Raw genomic sequence first — 11578 nt, 5'->3', positions numbered from 1 at the left:
GATTTGAGATAGGGCTGGGGAGGGCCGCTGCTCAGGCACACCTCCGTCAAGTAAAGGAGATTCAACTGAGGCAGCACAAGGGAACTCTCATCTGGGGACAACAACTGCAGGGAGAACACATTTTCAGACGAATGTGTGAGGGAAGAAGGCTGCCTAATACTGAAGCACCCCCCAAACAACAAACCAAATGCAACAACTAGTGCAAGCATTCCTGGGGGAAGGCCTGCAGCAGATGGATTCGCATATGGTGATGTCATCCAAGCAATGGGTATAGTTGGCTGCAACCCTCGTCTGCATATGAAAAGAGAAAATGGTCACGCAGGGCATGGCGGCCTTTGTGGGGTTGCGCTTGGATGACCCCTAGATCGCTTTATACACCCCCATCAGTGTGGGGCTCATGTTGGCCATGCCCCAGCCCCTGAAGCATTCAAGCTGATTTCTTGCAGCAGCTGGACCCAGTAACAGCTCCAGAGTTGCTCTACAAGACAAGTAAAAGGGTGTGAGCCATGCAGCACCACCTGTAGTTTGCATACACACATATATAGGACAGCATCTCTTATATGCCCCAGGGGCAATAAAATAGTATCCTTATCTAGAGTATCCGTCCATGCCGCTACAGCACTACACATACACACCCAGGCCGACGCAATTGCCGGTCTGAGTAAGGTACCTGAATGTGTATAAATGGACTTCAGGGTAATCTCCTGTTTGCGGTCAGCAGACTCTTTGAGGGTAGCCGTATCCTGGGACGGGAGGGCTAACTTCTTGGATAAGCGTGTTAATGCTTTGTCCACCCAAGGGGAGGATTCCCATCGTAACCTATCCGTTGATGGGAAAGGATACGCCATAAGAATCCTTTTGGAAATCTGCAGGAGATTCCCAAGCTTTTTCACATAACTCGTTCAGCTCGTGTGAGGGGAAAAGGTTACCTCAGGCTTCTTTCCCTTGTACATATGTACCCTCTTGTCAGGGATAGGGGGCTCCTCTGTGATGTGCAAAACATCTTTTATTGCCATAATCATATATCAAATGTATTTTGCCAATTTTGGCTGTAACTTTGCATCATCGTAATCGACACTGGAGTCAGAATCCGTGTCGGTATCTGTGTCAACAATCTGGATAGTGGGCACTTATGAGACCCTGACAGTCCCTGCGACATAGGATCAGGCATGGGTTGAGACCCTGACTGTCCCAAAGCTTCAGCCTTGTCTAATCTTTTGTGCAATGAGTTTACACTAGCATTTAAAACATTCCACATATCCATCCAATCAGGTGTCGGCGGAGACACCACATTCATTTGCTCCCGCTCCTCTCTAATATAGCCTTCTTCCTCAGACATGTCGACACACGCGTACCGACACACCACACACACAGGGAATGCTTTTACTGAAGACATTTCCCCCACAAGGCCCTTTGCCAAAGCTGGCCCTAACCAATATGATGCCCTAGGCAAGATTTTGCCTGGTGCCCCCTAGCACCACCGCTGGTTCCGCCTCTGACCTTGCACCTCTTTCCCAGCACCATCAACCCTCACCCATAACAGTACTTATTTTGGTGTTTGTACCCCCTATATTTTAAACAGGAACAGTTCGCACATTTGGCGCACAGTCCAAAAAGGGGTGTGTTTTTGCTGGCAATGGGCATGTCCACACAATAGTACCCCCAATTAAAATTCCGCCACACAGTACTGCAATTTTATTCACATTTGATCACGCGATAGTGTCCATAATTCACATTACATCCCACAGTAGTATTACTTTACCTTATAAACGTTACTTCTCACAGTAGTGCTCCGTATTCACATTACATCACACTGAATTGCTCCTTATTTACATTACACCACACCCTATTGCTCTTTATTCACATTAGACGACACAGTAAATGCCCTTTCTATACGCAACGCTACATATTAGAGCACCTTATACACATAATGCCACACATTAGTAATGCATTTATACACATAATTCCACACAGTAATGCCCCTTACACATATGAGACACATCACTAATGTCCTTATAAACATAATGCGTCTTACACATTATGACAACCTTTATTAATGCCCTTTTACACATAATGGCCCTCATTCCGAGTTGTTAGCTCGCAAGCTGCTTTTAGCAGCATTGCACACGTTAAGCCGCCGCCTACTGGGAGTGAATCTTAGCTTATCAAAATTGCGAACGAAAGATTAGCAGAATTGCGAATAGACACTTCTTAGCAGTTTCTGAGTAGCTCCAGACTTACTCGACAACTGTGATCAGTTCAGTCAGTTTCGTTCCTGGTTTGACGTCACAAACACACCCAGCGTTCGCCCAGACACTCCCCCGTTTCTTCAGACACTCCCGCGTTTTACCCAGAAACGGCAGCGTTTTTTCACACACACCCATAAAACGGCCAGTTTCCGCCCAGAAACACCCACTTCCTGTCAATCACACTACGATCAGCAGAACAAAGAAAAAACCTTGTAATGCCGTGAGTAAAATACCTAACTGCATAGCAAATTTACTTTGCGCAGTCGCAGAGCGAACATTGCGCATGCGCAATTAGCGGAAAATCGCTGCGATGCGAAGAAAATTACCGAGCGAACAACTCGGAATGACCACCCTTGCGCATGCGCAATTAGCGGAAAATCGCTGCGATGCGAAGAAAATTACCGAGCGAACAACTCGGAATGACCACCAATGTCCCTTACACATATGCCGCACATTATTAATGCCCTTATACACATAATGACACACATAGTGCCCCTTACACATATGTTGCACATTATTAATGCATTTTTACATGACACACATAATGCTCCTTACTCATATACCGAACACTACTGCACAATCAACCCACTCACATGCACACAGCACTCACACTGCCACTAACACTGTGACCTCTGCCTCTGCTTGGATACAGATGTGTCCTCATAAATCTTGCCTCAATGCTAACGTTGGGGCACCTTTTTTTTATTAAAATGCATCTTATTTGCATTGCTATGTTGTTAGGATGCACAAGCAGCTTCTGCCGATTAAAATGATATGCAGCACGCCTATATACTGTGTGAGACTGTGGCTGTATCTGCATATGAAATGCTACACACAGAATATAGGCATGCCGCATATCATTTTAATCAGCAGAAGTTGCTGATGCCCCTAGGCATATCAAATGCCCTAGGCAATTGCCTAGTTTGCCTATGCCTATGGCCGGCTCTGCCCTTTGGAGAGACAGAGAGAGAGTATGCCAGCACATACCCCAGCGCTATATAACCCAGGAATAGCACAGTAACTTAATGTTTGCACAGTAGCGCTGCTGTAAGTAATTTGCGCCAAATTATGTGCCCCCCCCCTCTCTTTTCAACCCTCTTGTCTACCGTGGTATAAGCAGGGGAGAGTCCGGGGAGCTTCCTCTCAGCGGTGCTGTGGAGAAAAAATGGCGCTGGTGAGTGCTGAGGGAGAAGCCCCGCCCCCTCGGCGGCGGGCTTCTGTCCTGCTTAAACTGTACAATTGGCGGGGGCTCATACATATATACAGTGCCCAGCTGTATATATGTTATATTTCTGCCAAAAAGAGGTTTATATTGCAGCCCAGGGCGCCCCCCCTGCGCCCTGCACCCTTACAGTGACCGGAGTATGTGAGGTGTATGGGAGCAATGGCGCACAGCTGCAGTGCTGTGCGTTACCTCAATGAAGATCATGAAGTCCTCTGCCGCCTCTGAAGTCTTCTTTTCTTCTCATACTCACCCGGCTTCTATCTTCCGGCTCTGCGAGCGGGACGGCGGCGCGGCTCTGGGACGGACGGCGAGGGTGAGATCCTGCGTACCAATCCCTTTGGAGCTAATCCCTTTGGAGCTAATGGTGTCCAGTAGCTTAAGAAGCAGGACCTTGCAACTCGGAGAGTAGGGCTGCTTCTCTCCCCTCAGTCCCTCGATGCAGGGAGTCTGTTGCCAGCAGTGCTCCCTGAAAATTAAAAACCTAACAAAATACTTTCTGTCAGAAAGCTCAGGAGAGCTCCTGAAAAGCACCCAGTCTCCACTGGGCACAGTATCAAACTGAGGTATGGAGGAGGGGCATAGAGGGAGGAGCCAGTGCACACCCAGAACTAAAGTCTTTCTTAAAGTGCCCATGTCTCCTGCGGAGCCGTCTATCCCCATGTTCCTTACGGAGTCCCCAGCATCCTCTAGGACGTTAGAGAAAATAGGATTTTAATACCTACAGGTAAATCCTTTTCTCTTATTCCGTAGAGGATGCTGGGCACCCGTCCCAGTGCGTACTGTGTCTGCAGTTATTAAATGGCCCTTAACTCCAGAACATTTATGTGGAGACAACTTTCCCGACTTGACCATCTTCCTTGGACGTTTTCCCCGTGTAACTGCTCCCCAGCCTCGGAGGGTTGCATCCATGGTCCCTAGGATCCAGTCCTGGATCCCGAACCTTCGCCCCTCTAGGAGGTGAGAACTGTGCAGCCACCAATGGAGTGAGATTCTGGTCTTGGAAGACAGGATTATCCTCCGGTGCGTGTGTAGGTGGGATCCGGACCACTTGTCCAACAGGTCCCACTGGAACACTCTGGCATGGAACCAGCCAAACTGAATGGGCTCGTAGGCCGCAACCATCTTACCCAGCAACCAAATGCATTGATGGATTAACACTCTTGCTGGTTTCAGAATTTGTTTGACCAGACTCTGGATCTCCAGAGCCTTTCCACTGGAAGAAAACCTCTTCTGTGTCCAGTATCACTCCCAAAAACAACAACCGCGTCATTGGGACCAACTGCGATTTTGGCAAGTTAAGGAGCCAACTATGTTGTTGAAGAACTGTCAGGGAGAGTGCAATGTTTTGCACTAACTGGTCCCTGGATTTCGCCTTTATCAAAAGATCATCCAAGTACGGGATAATTGTTACTCCTTGCTTGCGATCACCCTGGTGAAAATCCTCAGAGCCGTGGACAGACCAAACGGCAATGTCTGAAATTGGTAATGACAATACTGAATTGCAAACCTCAGGTAGCTTGATGCTGAGGCTAAATGGGAACATGTAAGTAGGCATCCTTTATGTCTACCAAAACCATGAAATCTCCTTCCTCCGGACTGGAGATCACTGCACTGAGAGATTCCATCTTGAAATTTAATTTCCTTAGGTAGAAATTGAGGGATTTCAGATTTCAGATTGGTCTGACTGAGCTGTCCGGCTTAGGGACCACGAAGAGGCTTGAATAAAAACCTGCTCCCTGCTGACTAAAGCCGATTTGAACAATCGGTGAGGGGGAACGTCTTGAAACCCCAGTTTGTACCCTTGGGACACTATTTGTAAAACACACGAGTCCATGTCCGAATGAATCCAGAACTGACTGAAGAGTTTTAGACGTGCCCCCACTGGTGCGGGCTCCTGCAAGAGAGCCCCAGCGTCATGCGGTGGATTTGGCAGAAGCAGAGGATGATCTCTGCTCCTGCGATCTTGAAGAGGATGCAGACCTCTTCCCTCTTCTCCTTCCTCTACCTGCAAAGAAAGGGGAATCTTAACTTCTTGCATATCTATTGGGCCGAAATGACTGCATCAGATAATGATGCGTCTTCATCCGTTGGGAGGGAACATAGGGCAAGAAGGTTGACTTACCTGCGGGAGCTGCCGAGATCAAATTAACTAGGCAGTCACCAAACAACGCTTCACCTTCATAGGGAAGGGACTCCCTTTCTTCTTGGAGTCAGCATCAGCATTCTCTTGGTGAATCCACAATGCCCTCCTATCCGAGACTGCCATGAAATTGGCCCGTGAACTCAAGAGTCCTATATCCCTTGCAGTCTCACGTAAGTATGCTGCAGTGTCCTTGATATGATACAACGTAAGGAGTATCCCATCTCTCCAAGGTATCTATATCGGATGACAAGGTATTCGACCAATTCTTGAATACTACTACTCACCCATGCACATGTAATGGCAGGTCTAAGTAATGTACCCTTGGTTACATAACTAGAAATAATGTAGCTTCCTGCATACGATCCGCTGGATTTGTGACAGGGCCCCGTGCAGAACAGGGGGTGACTCCCACTTTATTCTGTCCGCGGCGGGAAATGAATAAACAACCAGAATCCTTTTGGGGATTTGAAACCATCTTGTCGAGCTGGCCCAGACTTTCTCAAACAGAGATGGAGGAACGTTACATCAGCTTTCATTATATATCTATATATACATACATATAGACCCCTTTGTCAGGAACAGCAGGGTCTTCAGTGATTTTAATATGTCCTTAATATCCACAATCATGTACTGAATGCTCCTTGCCAATATTGGATCTAATCAGGAAACATTATGGTCGACATAGGAATCAGTATCCGTGTCAGTATCAGTGTGTAGTAACTGGGCAAAATAACATTTTTGCGACCCCGCGGGGCCTGAGGGAAAAGAAACATAGCCATGAACATCACATCTATTCTCTACGTCTGTGTCTGGGACACAGATTTATCCAACCTTACTCTGATATTACTGAAACTTTTACCCAGTCAGTTATTGGTGGTGCCAACAGGGCAACCATCATATGTCTGCATTCCTAATATAGTTTCCTCTTGGGAAAAACATTCAGCCATCGACATGTTGACACACATGTACCAAGTACCCACAGACACATCGGCTTATGGGGGACAGACCGTCAGTAAATCTGTCAGAGGGACACAGAGGATTTTTCAGCTCACAATCCAGCGCCAAAAGTACACAGTCTGGGAAATAATAAACTCTATAGTGATAGACTTGTAATGCTCTAAAGATGTTCTGGTGAGGTGAGGAAGAAGCCCCGCTACTGTAATGGCGCGTATCTGTCCTGCTCAGAAATAATTAATTACGCTAGCGGGGTAAGGACAGTGCCCAGGCACTAATGTCCACTTTTTCCAGCCTTTTGTGAGGAATTTATGCTGCCCAGGGTGCCCCCCCCCCGTGCCCTGCACCCTGCAGTGCCTGTGTTTGTGTGGGAGCATGGCGCGCAGCGTTCCGCTCGCTGCTCTGTACCTCAGAATGCCATCACTGGAGAAGAAGTCTTCTGTTCTTCTGCTACTCACCTGTCTTCTGGCTCTGTAAGGGGGTGACGGCAGGCTGCGGGAGTGTGCATCTAGGCGTACCCAGCGATCATCACCCTCAGGAGCTAATGGTGTCCTGTCAGCCTGAAGCAGAGCTATTGAACTCACTAGAAGTTGGTCATACTTCTCTCCCCTAAGTCCCACGAAGCAGGGAGACTGTTGCCAGCAGCCTCCCTGAAAATAAAAAAAACTAACAAGTCTTTTCAGAGAAACTCAGTAGAGCTCCCCTGTAGTGCATCCAGTATCACTGCGCACAATACTAAAACTGGAGTCTGGAGGAGGGGCATAGAGGGAGGAGACAGTTCACACCCTTTGAAAGTCTTAAAGTGCCCATGTCTCCTGTGGATCCAGTCTATACCCCAAGGTTCTTAATGTGACCCCAGCATCATCTAGGACGTATGAGAAAACAAATAACGCACACATGAGGAGGAGAGAACTAAGGAAGCTATAAGGAGAAGAGGGGAGGGGGGGTTGAAAGGTAAGGTAGTAAAGGCATATTGGATAAACTACAACCTTATACATATTCATTAATGTACCAGTAGTTAGAAGTAGAAGAGCTCTAACAGAAACCACAAAGCTTATCTAAAGCCACACCACACTGGATATGCCCAATCTCATTTGATTTTTGAAGCAAAGCAGTATTGGACTTTGTTAATACATGGATGGGAGACTGCTTGGTAGTATCAGATTCTTTAGGTGTTTTTAAACTACCAACACCATTTTCTTGGTACATTCAATTTTTACATGTATTCTTTTATGTACCAGAAGTTAGAAGTAGAAGAGCTGTAATAAAAACCACCAGCTCATCTACAGCCACAGCACACTGGATTTGCCCAATCTCTCCTGATCATGGAAGCTGAGCAGTGTTGGTCCTGGTTTTAGTACTTGGATGGGAGACCACCAGGAAATACCAGGAGCTGTGTGTATTTTTACAATACTAACACCGTTCTCTTGATGCATTCCATTTTGAAACATTGGGGCAGATCTATTAAGCCTGGTGAACTGATAAAGTGCAAGGTGATAAAGTACCAGCCAGTCAGCTCCTAACTGTCATTTTTCAAACCCAGCCTGTGACATGGCAATTAGGAGCTGATTGGCTGGTACTTTATCACCATGCAAATTATCATTTCACCAGGTTTAATAAATCGTCCGCTTACTCATTTATGTACGAGTAGTTAGAAGTAGAAGAACTCTAACAGAAACCACTAAGCTCATCTACAACCACACCACACTGTATATGCCCAATATCACCTGATTTTAGGCCTGGTTTGTTCTTGGATGTGAGACCACCTGGGAATACCAGGTGCTGTAGGTAGTTTTATACTACCAACATCGTTCTCTTGATGCATTCTATTTTGAAACTTATTCATTGATGTACCAGTAGTTAGAAGTAGAAGTTAGAAACAGCAAAAATCATCTACAGCCGCATCACACTGGATATGTCCAATCTCATCTGATGTTGGAAGCTAAGCAGTGTTGTGCCTGGTTAGTTTTTGGATTTCAGGTCCTGCCTTCTGGTTTGGCCACGGCACCTCGGAAATTCACCAAGGTCATGGCCGTGATGACGACCCTTCACCATCGGTGGACCAGGGAGGAATCTCTCCTCCCGATAAACATTCTGGAATTGCAGGCAGTGTTCAATTCATTGACACTGGCCCTGCCTCTAGTACAGAACAGGCCTGTTCAAGTACAATCGGACAACGCCACCACGGTAGTGTACACAAATCATCAAGGCGGCACTCGAAATTGCATAGCAAAGCTGGAAGTATCAAAAATCCTCAGTTGGGTAGAACGTCATCTGCCAGCAATATCGGCAGTGTTCATTCCCGGAGTCCTCAACTGGGAAGCGGATTTCCTCAGTCGTCAGGACGTTCACGCTGGAGAGTGGAGAGGCCGCAGCAGAAATGTCTGCACTGGTGTCAGTAGGTGACTGAGGCAGGGATGACTGGGAGATAGTGGGTGACTGAATCATGTATGAGTGGGAGATAGTGGGTGACTGAGGCCGGGGTGACAGAGATAGTGGGTGACTAAAGCAGGGGTGACTGGTATAGTGGGTGACTGAGGCAGGGGTCGCAGGTATAGTGGTTAACTGAGGCAGCGGTGACTGGGAGATAGTGGGTAACTGGGGCAGGGGTGACAGGGAAAGTGTGTGACTCAGGCAGGGGTGATAGGGAGATAGTGGGCAGCAGATCACTGCCTTGCTGACAGCAGCACATCCCTGCTTCACTGACAGCAGCACATCCCTGCCTCACTTATAGCAGCACATCCCTGCCTTACTGACAGCAGCAGATCACTGCCTCACTGACAGCAGCAGATCACTGCTTCACTGACAGCAGCACATCCCTGCCTCACTGGCAGCAGCAGAGCCCTGCCTCACTGGCAGCAGCAGATCCCTGCCTCACTGGCAGCAGCAGATCCCTGCCTTACTGACAGCTGTATATAGGGCCTAATTCAGACCTGATCTCTGCTGTGCATATTCACACAACAGGAGATCAGGTCTGAAGTGTGTGTGTGTGCTGGTGCCGCAGTGCACCGGCACATGCCAGAGATGCGATCAGCATCTCTGCCCAGTGAGCGCCTCTGCCAACACATACTTATCTTGCATATGAGATCTCTTGATCATAAAGATAGTTCTCACATGGTGAGGTTCATCCATTACATTTTAAAGTAGGAAGGTACAAATTACATATTCAAATTACATATATGTGCTGGATTCAAATGTTTTCCCCCCTTCCTTTCTCAATTGTGCCCATCAGCAGCTATTCTAATGTTGCTGCCAATGGGTGTGACACATTCATTTCTTCTGTGGGGTACACTGGACTCCACAAGGATTCACATTGGGGTGTAGAGTAGGATCTTGATCTGAGGCACCAACAGGCTCAAAGCTTTTGACTGTTCCCAAGATGCTCAGCGCCCCCTGCTCTATAACCTCGCTTCCATGAACAGGGAGCTCAGTTTGTAGTTGGTGCCTTCAGTAGCAGGCCACTTAACAGGGGGCTGCCTCAGGCAGCCTATTCTTAGCTATTAATTTTGACAAGAAAAGAAGAACTTTTTTTATAAGAATCTCCAAGGGCTGCAGCAGGCTAGGTCTAATAGACATCTTTACTGCAGCTCCATCACTCCCAGCGGCGCAGTATACTCCCGTGCCCTGGTTGCTGGGTCACTGCAGCGGAGGCTCCGGTTTCTTCCTAAGGTCAGTCACACACACACCGCCCTCCGGGATCACGAGGCCGCTGATGAAAGGGAGGTAAGGGGCTTCTGTGCCCACACTATACCGAGATCCAGCGTGGCTGTAGGGGGCGGGCCGTGTGCGCACTGGCGTGGACACTGATTACTGGGCAGCCGCTCCACTAGCCACCAGGGACAGTTAAGGAGCACAGCTCTGGGGGTTTTTCTCCTATATTAACCCCATTTTGTACTACCTGCACTGCATTGTGATAGGTAATAGAGCCTGATTCAGGTTGGATTGTAATCGCAAAGAGCTGCGCATTGGAAAATTCAGGGCTATGCCGTGTAGATGATGGCCTAACAGGAGGCTTTAAAATTTTCTTTCTAGTGTCCTTCGTTTGGAATTTTAAAGCCTCCTGTTAGGCCATCATCTACACGGCATAGCCCTGAATTTTCCAATGCGCAGCTCTTTGCAAAAGAGAGATATTGGCAAGGAAAAGCTGTCTTGTACCTTTGCATTTTTCTCCCAAACGAAGGACACTAGAAAGAAAATTTTAAAGCCTCCTGTTAGGCCATCATCTACACGGCATAGCCCTGAATTTTCCAATGCGCAGCTCTTTGCAAAAGAGAGATATTGGCAAGGAAAAGCTGTCTTGTACCATTGGATTTTTCTCCCAAACGAAGGACACTAGAAAGAAAATTTTAAAGCCTCCTGTTAGTGCTTCATCTACACGGTATAGCCCTGAATTTTCCAATGCGTAGCTCTTTGCAAAAGAGAGATATTGGCAAGGAAAAGCTGTCTTGTACCTTTGCATTTTTCTCCCAAACAAATGTAGTTTGTTTTTGTCAATTACCATTTTAATAATAGGGTAAAAAAAATTAAGTAGATTTTTGAAAGAAAACAATACTGTCAATATACTATTAAAACAAATTAAAATGGTAAAAGTTATTGTACTTTAAGAAAACATAAAATAGCTAACATATCAATCCCAGTTTTGGATTACTTTAATTAACAAAAAAAATGCATATAGCAGAGGATAGTTTCAATCTGCCTACCTCAGGGTAATGGGCCCAGCATGCTTCCATTGCAGTACTCTGCTGCACATGTAAGTGCAAGAGATCCTGAAGCACTCATCTCATCATGGGAAAGTACCAATGTGTTTCTTCGTTGGTTGAGTTAAGAAAATTCTTACAAAAACTCTCCAGATTATTGACTTTTTAAAGTTTTTCTAGGAAACGTTCTAGATGAATGCTTATTAGCCTTTGTCAGTATGTACTTTTTGCAAAGTGTCTCTGTGGCGCAATCGGTTAGTGTGTCTGGCTACTAACCAAAAGGTTGGTGGTTCAATCCCACCCAGGGACA

General features: G+C 46.8%; 1 non-coding gene across 1 annotated transcript; it reads left to right on the top strand.

Annotated features, from left to right (window-relative positions):
* Positions 1-11504: 11504 nt before the first annotated feature.
* TRNAS-ACU (transfer RNA serine (anticodon ACU)) lies at positions 11505-11578 on the top strand. The gene has a single exon. It is a non-coding gene; the product is annotated as a tRNA-Ser (tRNA).

The sequence above is a fragment of the Pseudophryne corroboree genome, unplaced genomic scaffold (assembly GCF_028390025.1).
Source record: "Pseudophryne corroboree isolate aPseCor3 unplaced genomic scaffold, aPseCor3.hap2 scaffold_614, whole genome shotgun sequence".
In the NCBI taxonomy this organism is placed as follows: Eukaryota; Metazoa; Chordata; class Amphibia; order Anura; family Myobatrachidae; genus Pseudophryne; species Pseudophryne corroboree.
This window is presented reverse-complemented; position numbering and strand designations above follow the sequence as displayed.